Below are 16,314 nucleotides of genomic sequence, written 5' to 3' on the forward strand. Positions count from 1 at the left end.
CAAATGTACCTCTTTTAGAAGGGCATTCTAGGTGAGGGAGCATTGTGAGAAAATACCGGGAGATATGACTGATGATTTCTACCAGGTACTCATTATGATGCAATCACTCAACAAAACAATTTTGAGGACCTGTGGTGTAGGCTATAATAGGATTCTACCTGCATTTGATCTTGCAACCCTAAGTCAGCTGCTAATTAGACTGCATATTTATCTTTTTCTCCTCCTAAGTGCCTATTAACACTCAGCTGCCCACACAAAAAAAAGCCTATGCAAACAGCTTCTACCAAGGCTCCTGTCCCTTCTGGTGGCTTTCCAGACCTCCCTCACACAATTTTCTTAATTATATCTTCCACCATCCCCAGCTGTACCCCTGGAGCAGCTGCCACTAATCCTAAATAAATATTTCCTGTTCTCCTTAGAAACAATTAAACTTAGCCTTTACCAAACCTTTGGCATCTGAGGCTCACATTGGTGGTGGTGAAGCAGTTGCTTTTTGTCCTTGTAAACTAAACAGAGACTAATTCTATTCTTAAAGTCCTTTTTCTTGAAGCAGAATTGCCTCTGCTGATGTGTCTCTAACCTTTTGGTTATGCACACTGAATTGATAGCTTAGAAAATACCTCACAGCAGCTTTCTGCCCTCCAAGCTACGTGGAAACACAGACAGAGGTTGTGGGCCTGGGGCTGATTGAGGCTCATGCAGAGCCTGACTTTTCTCTGCAGCAGTGGATGCTGATGGTCAGAAGCATTGGTTCCCAAACTTGGCTGCCTTTGGGAGTAACCTAGAGAGTTTTAAAAATGCTGATGCTTGGGCCTACTCCAAGAAATCTGATTTAATTGCTCATGGAGGTGACCATGGGCATTGGGATAGTTAAAAAGCTCCCCCAGGTGACTAGCCTAAATGAACTTCCTTCACACACCTCCTGGCTGTCTGTCTAGGCTCATTTTTACCCTGTTTTGGTTCCCTCTGATTGTCAGTAAGGCCAAGACAGAAGAGATCAGTATTCAGACCTTCTTTGATGGCCTAGATCTGCTTTTAACTGCAGGTCTAGCCCAGGGAAGAGAATATCTAGCTGGTATATTCCCCCTTGCCCAGAGTCAGACCTCTACTTTCCTTTGCTTAATCACTCTCCAATTAGCACTTCCTAAGAATTTTCTCCAGAACCTACAAAGAACTCAAACAAATTTACAAGAAAAAAACAAACAACCCCATCAAAAAGTGGGCAAAGGATATGAACAGACAGTTCTCAAAAGAAGACATTCATACAGCCAACAGACACATGAAAAAATGCTCATCATCACTGGCCATCAGAGAAATGCAAATCAAAACCACAATGAGATACCATCTCACACCAGTTAGAATGGCGATCATTAAAAAGTCAGGAAACAACAGGTGCTGGAGAGGATGTGGAGAAATAGGAACACTTTTACACTGTTGGTGGGATTGTAAACTAGTTCAACCATTATGGAAAACAGTATGGCAATTCCTCAAGGATCTAGAACTAGATGTACCATATGACCCAGCCATCCCATTACTGGGTATATACCCAAAGGATTATAAATCATGCTGCTATAAAGACACATGCACACATATGTTTATTGCAGCACTATTCACAATAGCACAGACTTGGAATCAACCCAAATGTCCATCAGTGACAGACTGGATTAAGAAAATGTGGCACATATACACCATGGAATACTATGCAGCTATAAAAAAGGATGAGTTTGTGTCCTTTGTAGGGACATGGATGCAGCTGGAAACCATCATTCTTAGCAAACTATCACAAGAACAGAAAACCAAACACCGCATGTTCTCACTCACAGGTGGGAACTGAACAATGAGATCACTTGGACTCAGGAAGGGGAACATCACACACCGGGGTCTATCATGGGGAGGGGGGAGGAGGGAGGGATTGCATTGGGAGTTATACCTGATGTAAATGACGAGTTGATGGGTGCTGACAAGTTGATGGGTGCAGCACAGCAACATGGCACAAGTATACATATGTAACAAACCTGCACGTTATGCACATGTACCCTAGAACTTAAAGTATAATAATAATAAAAAATAAATTAAAAAAAAAGCACATTTAGTTCAAAGGGACTCCCATGATGATAGAACAGGCAACATTTCCATAGTTCCACATGCAGTTGCCAGCATTTGACCCCGGGGAAGTCTTTAGGAGAGGGTGCTCTTTGGCAGGCAGTATCATGTCTCTGCAGGCCATGCTGAGCTACGGCATTGCCTGCAGAACTAATATGCCTTCAGGTGGCCCATCAGAGCCTTTTCTCTGCAACCTTTCAGTCCCTCCTCTGAGGCCTCACTTGCTGTGCATTGAGACTAACTTTTAGGGATGCCTTTACTTTGTCCATTATCAATATGAAAACAGCAGATCCAGTGATAGATGTAAGTTTGTCCTGTGGCTCAGCACTGAGAGCCTGGCTTCAGGTAGTCCTGGGCAGTCTTTGTTCCACCACTTCTTAGAGCCTGCCAAGCCAGCCTTTGGAAAGTCTCCTAGAAGAGTGAGAAATCAAATGGTTACAGAGTGGCAATTCCCTGAAAGGCAGCTCATCCATCATTTTGACTTCATTCCATTTACAATAAGCACATTCAATTTTCCCTTTAATTAAGAACTTGAAAAGCACACGATCAGGCAGAAATACAGCCCAATGTGAGTTCTGGGTAAAATCTATGTGTCCTTGACAACAACAGCAATCTGAGTGTTTAGTTTTTCCTAGTGTTTCTGCATGTAAAGCAAGAGTTTCAGGAACTACAGGTGGTAACTGTTGAACCTAATGGTTCTCCAATTCTCCTGGAGTCCGAGCTATCAGTCAGTCAACAACATTTATTCAGCCTACACTTATTACTGAGCTGCAGAAAGCTTCAAGGTAAGTCAATTACACGTGCATTAAGGTGCACCATGATTCCTTCCAGCTAATGTGAGTGGGTGTGTATGTGTGTGTGTGTGTGTGTGTTCTCCCTTAAACATGTATGAAGTGATCCAGTAAACTTCATGCATGCTCTAATTCAGCTAACAGCTATTGAGCTCCTACTAATGTAGTTTACTGCTCGATTTTGAAGGAGTTGCAGAAATAAACAAGACAGACGTTGTACCCACAGACCTTACACTACAGCGAAACAAGGGAAAGGGAAGAAAAGGAAAGTTTAATGGAAGTGTAGTACCTGTCATGCAATGTTCTGGGCAGCTTACATTCTTTAGTTCATTTAAATCACACAGTAGCCCTTTGAAGTAGATATTTTTCACGCACTCCTTTCTTCCAATTGACTAAGAGGTGAGTAAGTTAACTAAGGGTACACAGTTCATAAGCAGTGCAAATGGGTCCAACTTCCTCTCTTCCCTTAGCACTCCAACGCTTCTCCAGGAGCATCCAAAGACAGAAAGGTAGGGCATGAAGAGGAGGGAGGTGTTTATCCTAGTTTCAGGAATTATGGGAGGCTTTTTCTAGATCAGGGACCCCAAACTCTTTTTAACTCTTAGTAATTGTTGATTGCATATCCCTAGAAGTGACTAATACAAAACCTGTGGGGTCTTACCAAGGAGAGAGGAAAAGAACAAAGGTAGGCAAGGGGGAATAAGAGATGTGAGTTACAGCATGTTAAAGTCTGGCTGGCAGCAGCTGCCACTCGTGCACTTTAGCTACTCTTCTGAGAAGTTACTTCATTTACAAGTGGGTTTTCCCCCCTTGCTCACTAAAACCAGCTCTTAATCTTTAGATCAGTTTACCAAACACTCTAATGATAAGGCTGATGATGAAACCTCTTTCCTGAGTACTCTGAAGGAGCTTGGAGAATGTTTTGGATGCCCCTTTTAAGATCTTTGAAGACAGCACCTCAGAATTCCCCACTCGGAGGGCTCCCCATTGTGCCTTCAGGAGCTCACAGAAATATCCCAGGGCAAAGAAGCACAGGGGGTTTCTGGAAATGAACTCACTACTTTCTATTATGGCCATGAAAAACGCAGAACCTCTTCTTTGCTTTATGTTTGTTTGTTTGTTTTGGTTTGGAATAGAAAAGTGTTTTTGTGATCCTTGGTGCAGGTTAAAAATAAATATATTTTTTTCATTCATTCACTTTCAAGGGCAGTTTCCATTTATAATGAACCAAGAAGCTCTACACCCTTTAATTTAATTGCCCTTTTCTCCTCCATATTTCTTAGAGCCAAAGCCAAAGCCCTCACAATGGCCTACTTATTCAACATGATTTGTACCTTCTTCCCACCCCTTGCAGCATCATGCCATGACTTTTACTGACTTCATCTTTTATAACTTTCTTCTTTTTCATCCAGGCACATCCTGTTTCATTTCTGTTCCATGCATATACTAGGCAGGCTCCTGCCTCAGGGCCTTTGCACTAGCTGTTTCCTCTCCTGAAATGTTTCTGCTCCAAAAACCCATATGACTCCTTCAGTTCCCCTTACCATTCTCAGCAGAGGCATTCTCTGTCACTCTATTTAAAATGGCAACCTCCTTCCTTCCCATTCTCCTTCCAGACTTTGGTTTTCAAGAGTATTTATTACTTTCTAATAAACTAATTTACCTACTTTAAAAAAAACTTAAACCCCAGTAAAATGTAAGCCCCGTGAAAGAAAAGCCATGAACATAGTACTCATGGCTGGGTGTCCAATATAGTTCCAGACAAATAGGGAGTGTTCAATGAATTTTTAAAAAAAATTCCATAATGAACATTTAACATAGAGCCAGATCACCCCAGTAGCAAGGAGTATACCTACTTTTCAGGTCTTGTTTCTTTTATTTATTTTTCTTTTCTCCACATTCATTCTTTATTTCTCCTGTGAATTGTCTGTTTCTGCTATTTGCCCATTTCTACTTATTTACTTACTTATTTAGTTGACAAATAAGAATTATATATACTTATTGCATACAACAGGATGTTTTGAAATATGTATACATTGTGGAATGGCTAAATCAAGCGAATTAACATATGCATCACCTCACTTATCTATTTGTGATGAGAACACTTAAAATCTACTCTCCTTGCAATTCTCAAGTTGTACAATACATTGCTATTAACTATAATATACTCACCATGTTGTACAATAGATTTCTTGAACTTATTTCTCCTGTTTAACTGAAACTTTGTGACCTTTGATTAACATCTCTCTAATTGCCTTCCTCTCACAGACACTCAGCCTCTGGCAACCACCATTCTGCTTGCTGCTTCTATGAGTTTAACTTTTTTAGATTCCACATATAAGTGTGATCATGTAGTTTGTATCTTTCTGTGTCTGGATTATTTAATGTAACATAATGTCCTCCAGGTTCATCCATGGTGTCACAAATGACAGGCCTTCCTTTTTTTTTTTTTTTTTTTTTAAGGTTGAATAGTATTCTATTGTGTTTATATACCACATTTTAAAAATCCATTCATCCATTGATGAGCATTTAGGTTGATTTCATATCTTAGCTATTGTGAGTAATGTTGCAGTGAACACGGGAGTGTAGATATTTTTTCAATATACTGATTTTCCTTTGGATTATATATCTAGGAGTGGGATTACTAAATCATATGATATTTCTCTTTTTAATTTTTGAGGAAGCTTTATACTGTTTTCGGTAATGGCTGTATAATTTACATTCCCAACAGTGTGCAGAGTTCCCTTTTACCCACATCCTCTGTAACACTTGTTATCTTTCCTCTTTCTGATAATAGTCATTCTAACAGGTATGAGGTGATAGCTCATTGTGGTTTTAATTTGCATGTCCCTGATGATTAGTGATGTTGAGCATTTTAAAATATACTCATATGGCCATTTGTATATAATTTTTTGAAATATGTTTATTCAGATACTTTGCCCGTTTTTTAATGGGATTATTTATTTTGTTACTATAGAGTCATATGAGTTCCTAATATATTTTGGATATTAATCCCTTATCCAGATGTATGGTTTGCAAATATTTTCCCATTCCATAGGTTGTCTCTTCATTTTGTTGATAGTTTAATTTGCTGTGCAGAAGCTTTTTTCCTTCCTTCCTTCCTTCCTTCCTTCCTTCCTTCCTTCCTTCCTTCNGTGCAGAAGCTTCCTTCCTTCCTTCCTTCCTTCCTTCCTTCCTTCCTTCCTTCCTTCCTTCCTTCCTTCCCCTCTCTCCGTCACCCAGGCTGTAATGCAATGGTATAATCACAGTTCACTGCAACCTCAACCTCCCCAAATCCTAGGATTATAGGCATGAGCCACCATACCCAGACTGCAGATGGTTTTTGGTTTAATGTAATTCCATTTGTTTATTTTTATTTTTAGTATCTATGCATTGGGGGTTATAGGGATACTTAGAGAAAAGGGTGATTCTAGAACTTGGTAGGAAATATACAAGATGAGCCTGAACTATCTTGTAGTGCCAGAAACCCCAAACCCAACCAACTAACCCGTCAACCAACCAATCAAACAAACAAAATCCCCAAAATCCCTACATTGATGGGGAGTATGTTAAAAGGACAGAAAGGCCAACTCAAAGAGTTCCCAATAGCCAAAGCTGGAACATTTTGCGCAAAAATAAATAAATAAGAGTGTTGAATTATAATGCAAAGTATGAAATAAATATCGATGCGTCCATACTGATATAAGTAAATGTGTGAATAAACACGTAAACAAGAGAGAAGAGACAAATCTCCCTTGCAGAAGAATTTCAAATAAATTATGTAGATATTCTGCCTTTACAGGAGGGCATACTTCTTTACTCCTTAAGTGTGGGCCACGCATTGTACCTTTCCTTCCAAAGAATACACTATGGAAAGGGTCAGGGAATGGAGAGTAACTTTACAGTGGAGGAAGCTGACAAACACTACCTCAGCCTGGTGTTCGAAGTCAGCATCAACAGTCATAAATCATGACAATAGTATGTACCCTTGGTACAATGTGATAAAAATGGCACTTTACCTCTGTGGTCTTCTTTTCTAAAACCCATAACTCAGGTTTAATTATGAGAAAAACATCAGACAAATCCCAGTTGAGACATGTTCTATTAAATACTCAACCGTTACTCCTCAAAACTGTCAAAGTCCTCAAAAATAAGGAAAGTCTGAGAAACTGTCACAGCCAAGAGAAGCCTGTGGAGACATGACAACTAAATGCAACATGGTATCTTGGATAGATCCTGGAAAAGAAATAGACATTAGGGAAAGAAAAATGAAGGAAATCTGATATGGACTTTCGATAATAATAATGTATCAATATTGGCTCATTAATTATAAGAAATATACCCTACTAATGTAAGCTATTAATAATAGAAGAAATTGGATGTGGGATATATGAAAACTCTCTTTACTATCTTTACAATTTTTCTGTAAATCTAAAACTATTCTCTAAAAAATGTCTATTTAAAAAATAGAGCCAAGTCCAAATTAGTTAGGAAGCCAGAAACCATTATTATATCTTGAATATGTCAGTTCCAATTGGAAATGAGCCAGCTTTCTGAGAATGATCACACTGACAGCTATATTAATCTCCTGATACCAGCAATAGCAGAACTCCTTTTAAATTTAGAAACGAAGTAAATGGCCATTTTTCCCTTCACTACCTTTTTCTTTGGTCTTGATATTATAGCCTTAAGGCACTCTTTAATAGCACACTTATTTTCCAAAGAATGTGATAATTAATAATTCTGCATCTTATTTCTTAAACTTGCTACCAACTTCCATTTTTTCAATAACTTTAATTATTAATTTATTCTAAAACAGTTCTTTTTCTCTTGGTCATAAAATCAGAGATTTGTCCTATCTCAATGTTCTAAAAGGGTAGGTTGCTTCTAATGTGACCCATAATCTATACTTATCTATAATTTTTTTCTAGCACATTTCAAGTAAATAGTCCATCATTTCTCCATAGGTGAAGTTTGTTCCTTTAGAGAATAATAATACAGTGATATGGAATTTCGTAGTTTTGCTAAAAAGTTCACATTTTCATTTGGAATAAAATTCATGAATTAAAAAACAGAATTTAATACAAATTAATGGTTAGTTTGTTATGTTTTAGATGCTGAACAAAGTCCCATCCAAAAAAAAATTATTTGGCTTTGGTTCCCTAGCAAGTGGCTGTGACTCAGTTGTTCTCCTTTGATCTTCTACCCTTAGTACTGTACTTTGTTTTGCATGGGGTGGAGGGGGAGAGGTTTAACAACATTGGCTTCCGTCTGCCTGAATCGTTTTTAACCATCTATTTTAACTACACCTGAGAAAGGCAACCTTGGGCTTGTTTGACTTTTCCAGGATATGTAAATATTGAAAAATAAAAATGATGGAATCCAGGTACAGAACCCTGCTTGTGTTCCACACCTGCACACTCATCAACTATGCAACTCTAGTCAGGGCACTTCTTGAAACCTTGGTTTCTGTGTTCTTTTCTTTTCTTTTCTTTTTTTCCTTACCTTTTCCCTTTTCCCTTTTCCCTTTTCCCTTTTCCCTTTCCCTTTTCCTTTCCTTTCCTTTCCTTTTTTTTTCTTTTCCTTTCTTTCCTTTCTTTTTGAGACAGGGCCTTGCTCTGTCACCCAGGCTGAGTACAGTGGCATGGTCTTGGCTCATTGCAGCCTCCACCTCCCAGACTCAAGCAATCCTCTCACCTCAGCCTCCCACGTAGCTACTACAGGCATGCACCACCACACCCAGCTAACTTTTTGTATTTTTTGTACAGAGGTTTTTACCATGTTGCCCAGGCTGGTCTCAAACTCCTAGACTTAAGCCACAGGAGGCCACCCATTTTGGCTTCTCAAAGTGCTGGGGGTTACAGGTATGAGCTACTGCACTTGGCTGAAACCTTGGTTTCTTAACCTGCAAAATGCCAACTTTACTAACTTTTACTTGCCCAACTTCCATGTTTGGTTGGGAGGAACAAATAAGATAAAAGATGTAAAATTGTATATAACTATAAAGCACAAAATAAAGGTAAATAATTATAATTAGAAATATTTTCAGTTATTAACACATGACCTTGTCTTGCAGTTTTTAAAATGATAGCTTTTGGATAATTTTTAGAATTATTATTTCTAACTGGTTTAGAACACTTATATCTGTTGTGCCCAGGCTTTTATTATATCTTTTCTTTCACTTCTGGCCCCTCTCAGACTGGCAGCCTCTCAGAAGATATCTTTATCTTTATCTCCTCAAATTTCTCCTATCAGTTCCTTCCATTCTGTTGGCAGGCTAAGAAAATTTGTTTCTGGGTTTAGACACTGATGTTACCTTTCTGCAGTTCAGCTTCCTCATTAGTTATTGTAGAGTCAATAAGTGGATTTTCTTCAATGGATTTCCAGGTTCATCATGCCCTCTGGGCTGATTGTGGGGTTCCTGCTGATGGTGAGCCCAGTTTTCGACCACCTCACGGTGCCACGGCCTGGACTTGTGAATGTTGAGGCAGTGCTGGCCCAAGGAGGCCATTTTGATGACTGCGAGTGAACAAAATCTAGACAAACTCTTGATCAGATCCTCTCTTTTTTTTTGTCAGGCTTGAATTGGCTTGATCAGCAAGAACATACTGTAAAAACATGATGGAATTAAGGTAAAGGGAACTTCCCGTTTTCCTACTTCTCCCTGGTTGTGTCACTGTGAGTACAGCCTGTAAGGTTGATCAGGCAGGGGTGACTCAGGCATCTGCGCTTTGCCCTTGTGGAGACAACATGGCTTGTCAGTCCCACTCAGCATCATTAGAAAGAGGGTTGACCTCTGGTAACTTTGCTGTGAAACCTCCTATTAGTGTCACCTGATAAGAATTCACAGAACAGTAGTTCTCAGAAGACATGTCAATAACTGTCCATCAAAGTGAGACTCATGCATGACAGCCAAGCTTCAGAGACGAAGGTGGATCAGGAAGTCACTGTTACCATAAGGAAAGGAAGAAGGAAAGGCAAATTAACATTTTCTGAATGTGTGATGTGTACCAAACACTCACATAGGTCCTCCCAGCCTGTTATATGTTTGGGTTGTATTCAGCATCTCAGCACTCAATTATACATTATCTTGTTTGGTTCTTTGATTTATCTCATGGGGTGTTTGACTACCCACCCACAGAAAGACAGGGATGGGTTATTATTTTTAAGCTGCAACTCTTTTGTTTTCCTTGTAGGACTCTGTGGCGACAAGGCACATGAACCTGCAGTAGGAACTTAGCAAGCTCCAAGGACAAGGGGAAGGACACATGACTGTTGCCTAGGTGAAGTTCAGGACTTGGAACATATAGAGCATGTTTATGTTACTATCCAGGCAGGAGGACCTCAAAGAGTTGTTGCTTCCTTTTATGAAGCTGTCAATAGTAGTAGAAATCTCCGGAGCATTCAGGAAAGGCTTCTACAGGGAAGACATTTAAAATCTTGGCTTCTTTAGCCATATTTGCCATGTTTGGGATAGAAATGAGAACTCTTTTTCATTGTGTTCTTTTGAAGCTTCTATTGTTCTGGAGAATGAGAAACTAGGAGTTTTATTTCCTATCCCTCCATGGTGTAGTGACCCATGTCTGCTCAATTTTTAGTTTCCAAAATATTTCCATTTTGACACAGTCAGAGGGCACCAATGTAGCTACTTTTAGATTTTCTTGAGGTGACGAGTCTCAGTGACATGCATCCATACCTGTGTGCGATTTGTGTTACATGTATGTTTAATTTATTTCTCTGGAAAACTCTACGCTGGCCCAACTAGGTACCATAAATCTATTCCAAAATGTCATAGTTTGGGTTAAATTCAGGGCTATTAGACTCTAAGGACTGTGCTAGATCAATTAGACTTTCTATTCATTCCTTCTGTACCAACCCAATCAGAAGTGCATTGTGATTTTAAAATGTACTCTGTTTTTCAATATTCTCCTGGTCCCCTGGCTACATCGTTGGTGCTCTGGGGAGCAATAGTGAGCAGTAATGACTAACATTAACCTTCTGGGCAGTAACTAACTGGGAAGAACATGGGGAAATCTATGAAGGTTCATTTCAAGCAGGATGAGACCCAAAGATACCTGGAAAAGAACTTTCAGAAACATTTCTGAATTGAATTGCAAAGCTCAGTATTGACCAAGCCAAAATCCATTTTAACTTGGAGATTGTCAAAGCACGCAATAGCCAAAAGGTGGCACTCCTTATCCACTGTTCATTTTGTTCCAAAGTAAGGTCATCTCCACGTGTTTTTCTGTTCCTTCTATTAGTTGTTTCATAATAAAATATTAGACTCTCATCTTCTCCTGGTAAAACATAGCAATAAAACAGACCTCATTCTCTGGATTGATATTTGTTTTGATATATACCAGTTCTTATCCCTCTGGATGGACAATGTATAAGATAAACTGTATTTTCAGTAGGGTTTGGCTTATAGTTCTGTGTCCATCTATAGACTATGCCATATAAACAAACACCTTTACTGTAACATCATCTCTGACCAGATCCAAAGTTTTAATTTGTCTCTAGAGTTTGCCTCTCTCAATTTCATAAACTGTGAAAACACAGCTGGAGCAATTTACAGACTGTGGAAAAACTCTTGAGTATTTTTGCTGAGGTACTAATTCAAGGATCATGCTTTGTTATTTCCTGTTTCATTGTTGTTTGTAAAACTAGTTAATGGGCAATGGACTGTTTCAAATTTGCCTAGTCCCTCAGTGCTGTTGCTTGCACCTCCTGTCAGGGCATAGCATGAATTGGGTGCAAGCGTGACAGCAAAATGGCATTGATTTGAGCAGACACACATCACTGAGAATGAAATCACAGCAACATTTGGAAAGAGCTAGGCTTGTACTCTTTGAGCTACGTGAATGTGGTCCCTGAGGCTTTTAAAAAATCAAATCCTACTCTGTTATAATTTCCCACCAACCCAGAATATTTTTGAGATATACTTTCAGGATCAGCACTGTCAAGTAAGGGAAAGTCTTGACTGTCTCCTGGCTATTGGTTCTTAGAAACAAAGACATAAAACATGATGGAGAGAAAATGCCAGCACTGAGTAAAGATATAAAGCAAGAAGATTAACTTCACTGATGCCCCACTAACCTACAATTTGGAAATCTAGAAACCTCCGTCATTTAGAAAACAAACATAAAATCGTACATAAGTTAAAAGAGTTTCTGAGCAGCATAGAAAATTGTTATAAAGTGCAAGCACCTTTCTCTACAGGAATAAAGCTTCTAGGAGTTTTGTGACTTTAATGCCTGATATAATACAAGATAAGTGCTCAATAAATATTTGTGGAATGAATGGATGATGAGTAGAGAGAAGCAGAACCTGAGAGAAACAAGCTTACTGAGCCTGATGTTGGGAAGGGACCATCTAGTGTCGGGAAAAATTGCTTTACACTCCCCAATGCTGTCTCTGAAGGCATCATAACTGTAGCACAATTAAATGATTGAGGTTTTCCCTGTAAACTTGAAATGCTGCTAAAACATGAAATTATATTTAGAGTGCCCTGGTCCTTGAAATGTATGTAATAAAATGGTTAAGATTAAAACAACTCATGCTGTTAAAAGGACATGTTTGAACTGCTTACTTTGAACAGCCACTGCTTGCCAAGAACTGAACTAGACTCTAGCATAGAATGGTAAACAAGTTATCTGAAGTGTTGCCTTAGATTGCATATTTTATATCTTTATGATACTAAATACGACATTAGTACATTGTATTATATACATATGAAGAACAAAGGTACTTGAACACAGCAGATCTAAAATACTTACAGCTCTAGATCAAGTCCTCAGTAAAGTAGTGATCAGTGGAAAACATTCAGTACTACAGTGAGACTTATTTATCAAATGGATTTTCCTATATCGACAAACTGTGATGCAGCTTTCTTAGCGGATGATAGATTAGATGAAGAAATCAGGTAAAGTGCTGAGAAGCTACAGCTTTCATCTCTTACCAGAACAGAATTGCATTATAAAAATTACCTTATTTGTCAGATAGCTCATGGACCCACCCAATATTCTGGCTTCTAGTACTCTCTAGGTTGGGGTGGAAAAGCTCGTGTTTGATGTGCAGAGGATAAAGGGCCACCGTTTGGAGTAGAGAATTGAGATGAATTTAGTCCCGCTTACCCAAAACGTTTTTTCACCATGCTTTGGGAAATGTCTCTGGGAAGGTTCGGCTGGTGTAGGTTTGAACTCAAGTTTAGTAATTTGTTTTACCTCTCTAAACACTTTAAAGCGTTTGTTTACCTCTTGCGTAGAAATGAGACATCAACCATTGTTCCTATTTAATTCTTCAACATGCTCAGCCATCAATTCCCAGTCATCTTGGTGAGATTCTTACCACTCTTGTAGTGTTCCTTATTATTTCCTTTGTATTTCAGGGATAAAGTCACTTAAAGAGTTTGCATATTCAACTTCAGCCCACACAAAATCACAGAGCAGGACTGGGACACTGGGACGTCCACTGCTGGCGCCCAACTCTTCCATCACTCTGCAGAGCCTATACATTTGCTAACTCTAATTTCACATTGCTCTAAACTAGCAAATGCTCTATAATGCATTGGACTGGCATTTTAAATGTGGATTGTTTTCATCTTTATAGGCTGATAAGTTTTCAGAACACTCTCTTTAAGTGGAAAAGTCTGGGTCTCTCCAACATCAATTCATTCTAGTATTACAGAAACTGAAGAAGCGGTTGCCTATCTAAGTTTTTCACTTTCCAGTAAGTTTTTGTAGTGATTGTAAGACCTAGCCTAATTTCAGGACAACTCTGATATGCAAAAGATGGTGTTATTAGTGTTATTCCTGCATGGCAGCTCTGGTTCACTCCTCATTTCCAGCCGTTCCAACTCAGTGAGATTCAAGAAAGAAATGCCCCTATTCATGCCACCAAACTAAACTCATGAGTATGACTTATTTTGTCTCTACAAAGATTTTTTTTCCTTTTCCATTGACAACCCTAGATTCAGGCAAACACAAAGGTCACTCTGACTTCTATTTTGAACTTATATACTGCCCCAAAAGATTAATGAAGTGCCAAAGCCAAGCCAAGTGAATCCTAAGCCAAACATAGTTAACAAAGCAAGTCTGCTTCCAAGAAAATTTACGTATGGGTTTGAAAAACTAAAAAGAAAATTATTACTGGATAACCTATTATATTAGTGAGATTTTATTGGTGGAGACAATTAAGAGTCAACTATATGTATTTTTGTGAGCCACTCATCTGTCCACACTGTCCAGATTGTTTTTAAAACTATGGAAATTTCCATCCAGGGTATACTTTCCCTGTTTGCTTCCATCAACATTTCTCTGCTCAAATAGTTCCTTTTGTGGTTCAATTTTTCCATCTTTTTAATATAGTGGGTTGAGCCCAGCTGTAATTGTGCATGGTTATATACTGACAACCCACATAAACAAACATCAACAAACACAGTCCTTTGATAGGGTGATGTCATCACAATGAGAGTTTCAAAAGCAAATACAAGTGGGCAACTTGGACACCTGTGTCAGCTCTTCTTAGTCCTCCCTCCCCTTGCCCTTGATGATGAAAGAATTATCTTTACTGAAGTTGGAATGCTCTGTTGACACCAGCTCCCCTAGCACCAACCCTGGAAGATCAATTTCACGTCAAATTGTTTAGATTGATACTGAGACCACCTGGGCATCAGCTGTCAGGAAACTCAGGGCTTTGCTTAAACAGCAGGCAGCTATCAAAATAGGAGAGTAAAAGAGAGAGAGAAAGAGAAAAAGAGAGAGAGAAAAGAGAGAGGCTATCAGACTTAATACTGGCACATATTGAAGAGCTACAGAACTCTCCCAGGTCTGGTAATGTTGCTGCTACCATTTGTCAGGTGTACAATCGACCTGAGAATAGGGATAATGGGATCTTTGTAGGATCCTGAATCAACATTCTAAACAATTCAACCACTGTTCGCAGGTTAGAGCCATACCTCCCTGACCCTTCTCCCCTCTCTTCTCAAAGAAACCACTACTCCTCCCACCTCCCGGGAGCATTACATCAATGGGTACATTCACTTTTCCTCAATATGACAGCTGGTTAAGTGACACCATGAGATTCCCTCCTTAATAGCTCATGTATAGAAACAGCTGTTAGAATGATTTCTCATGTTGTTCAACCTTGTTTCCAGCATCGGAAGATTTAGGGTTTGGATTTTGTGCATGTTTGGAGAGACTTCCCTCTTTTGTTTTAAAATTTTTTAATGTTATTAAGAAAAAGTGAATGTGTTTTATGGTTTAAAAAATGAGGGGAGGATAATTTGCTTTTGAGATTTATAAAATAATCTTTTTAACCATTTTCATTTCGGTATTGAAAATGGCATATATCACATGTGCCTTCGTAATAACAGACAGAGAGGAAAATTTGGGCTCAGCTGTGATGAGCTGGTTTGTGACTGGAGATGTCCCAGCGCCCTCAGTCTTGCTGCAGCCCTCCTCTCCAGCCCGTACTCTCCCCGGCTCCGTCTCCCTTTGCCTTTGCTTCTCACAAGCCCCTTGTCTCTTTTTAAAAACCACCAAGCCAGATCCACAACTCCCCTGAAAGAATTTGTTTTCCTCTCTATTAGCACCAGGAAGAAAATGGAAGTAACTCAAAGAGCAGTGTCAAATAAATAAGTAAAAATCTACCTTGTTGCTCACTAAAGCCAGTAGACTCTCATGGTGGAAGTCCAGGGATGTGATTATGGATTTGCAAAGGTGAAAAATCAGAACTATTGGACTGACAAATGAACTGTAGGAACCAAAATCATGGGTTTCTTTAGTTGTTCTGTGTATAGCTCAGAACGAATTTCCCAGAGACTTATTGGAAAACGTCTTTATTATAAAGTTTTTCGGACATCAAGAAGAACAGAAAAATGTCTTTCTTGACAGGGCTTAATTTCCAGAACACACTTACTTTTTGCTTCCCTTTAGGTTGCAATTCTGTCTCTTGCAAAGGGTACTAATTTTCTCAGTAGGAGAAACTGTGATGTAGATGTTTAACCATGCTATCTTCCCAGTTACTTCCATGATGCATGAAACAGTGATAAGGAGGAAAGGTAATTGAAGTTTTTCCTTGTACATTTAAACATCATTGATGAACAAATATTAACTTCAGAATATACTTCATTGACTTGAATTCTCACCAAGGCACAAATTAGATCTATCTAAGAGAAGAAAGAAAAGTTGGAAGTACTGGATCTCATAAAATGTGCTGTGTATATGTACAACATTTTCCTGAGCCCAGCACTGTATCAGTTTGGGGACATATACAGTAATATGAAGTTTTTGTGGTCTTAATTATTGCATCATGAAAGGATTCTTTGGCTCAGATCTGGGAGGCCCCAAAACAGTCCATCTTCACTGGAGAATTTACAGCAGTGCCTAGTAGCAAATTTAAATTCATTCATATAGGATTT

The sequence above is a fragment of the Theropithecus gelada genome, chromosome 1 (genome assembly GCF_003255815.1).
Source record: "Theropithecus gelada isolate Dixy chromosome 1, Tgel_1.0, whole genome shotgun sequence".
Lineage (NCBI taxonomy): Eukaryota > Metazoa > Chordata > Mammalia > Primates > Cercopithecidae > Theropithecus > Theropithecus gelada.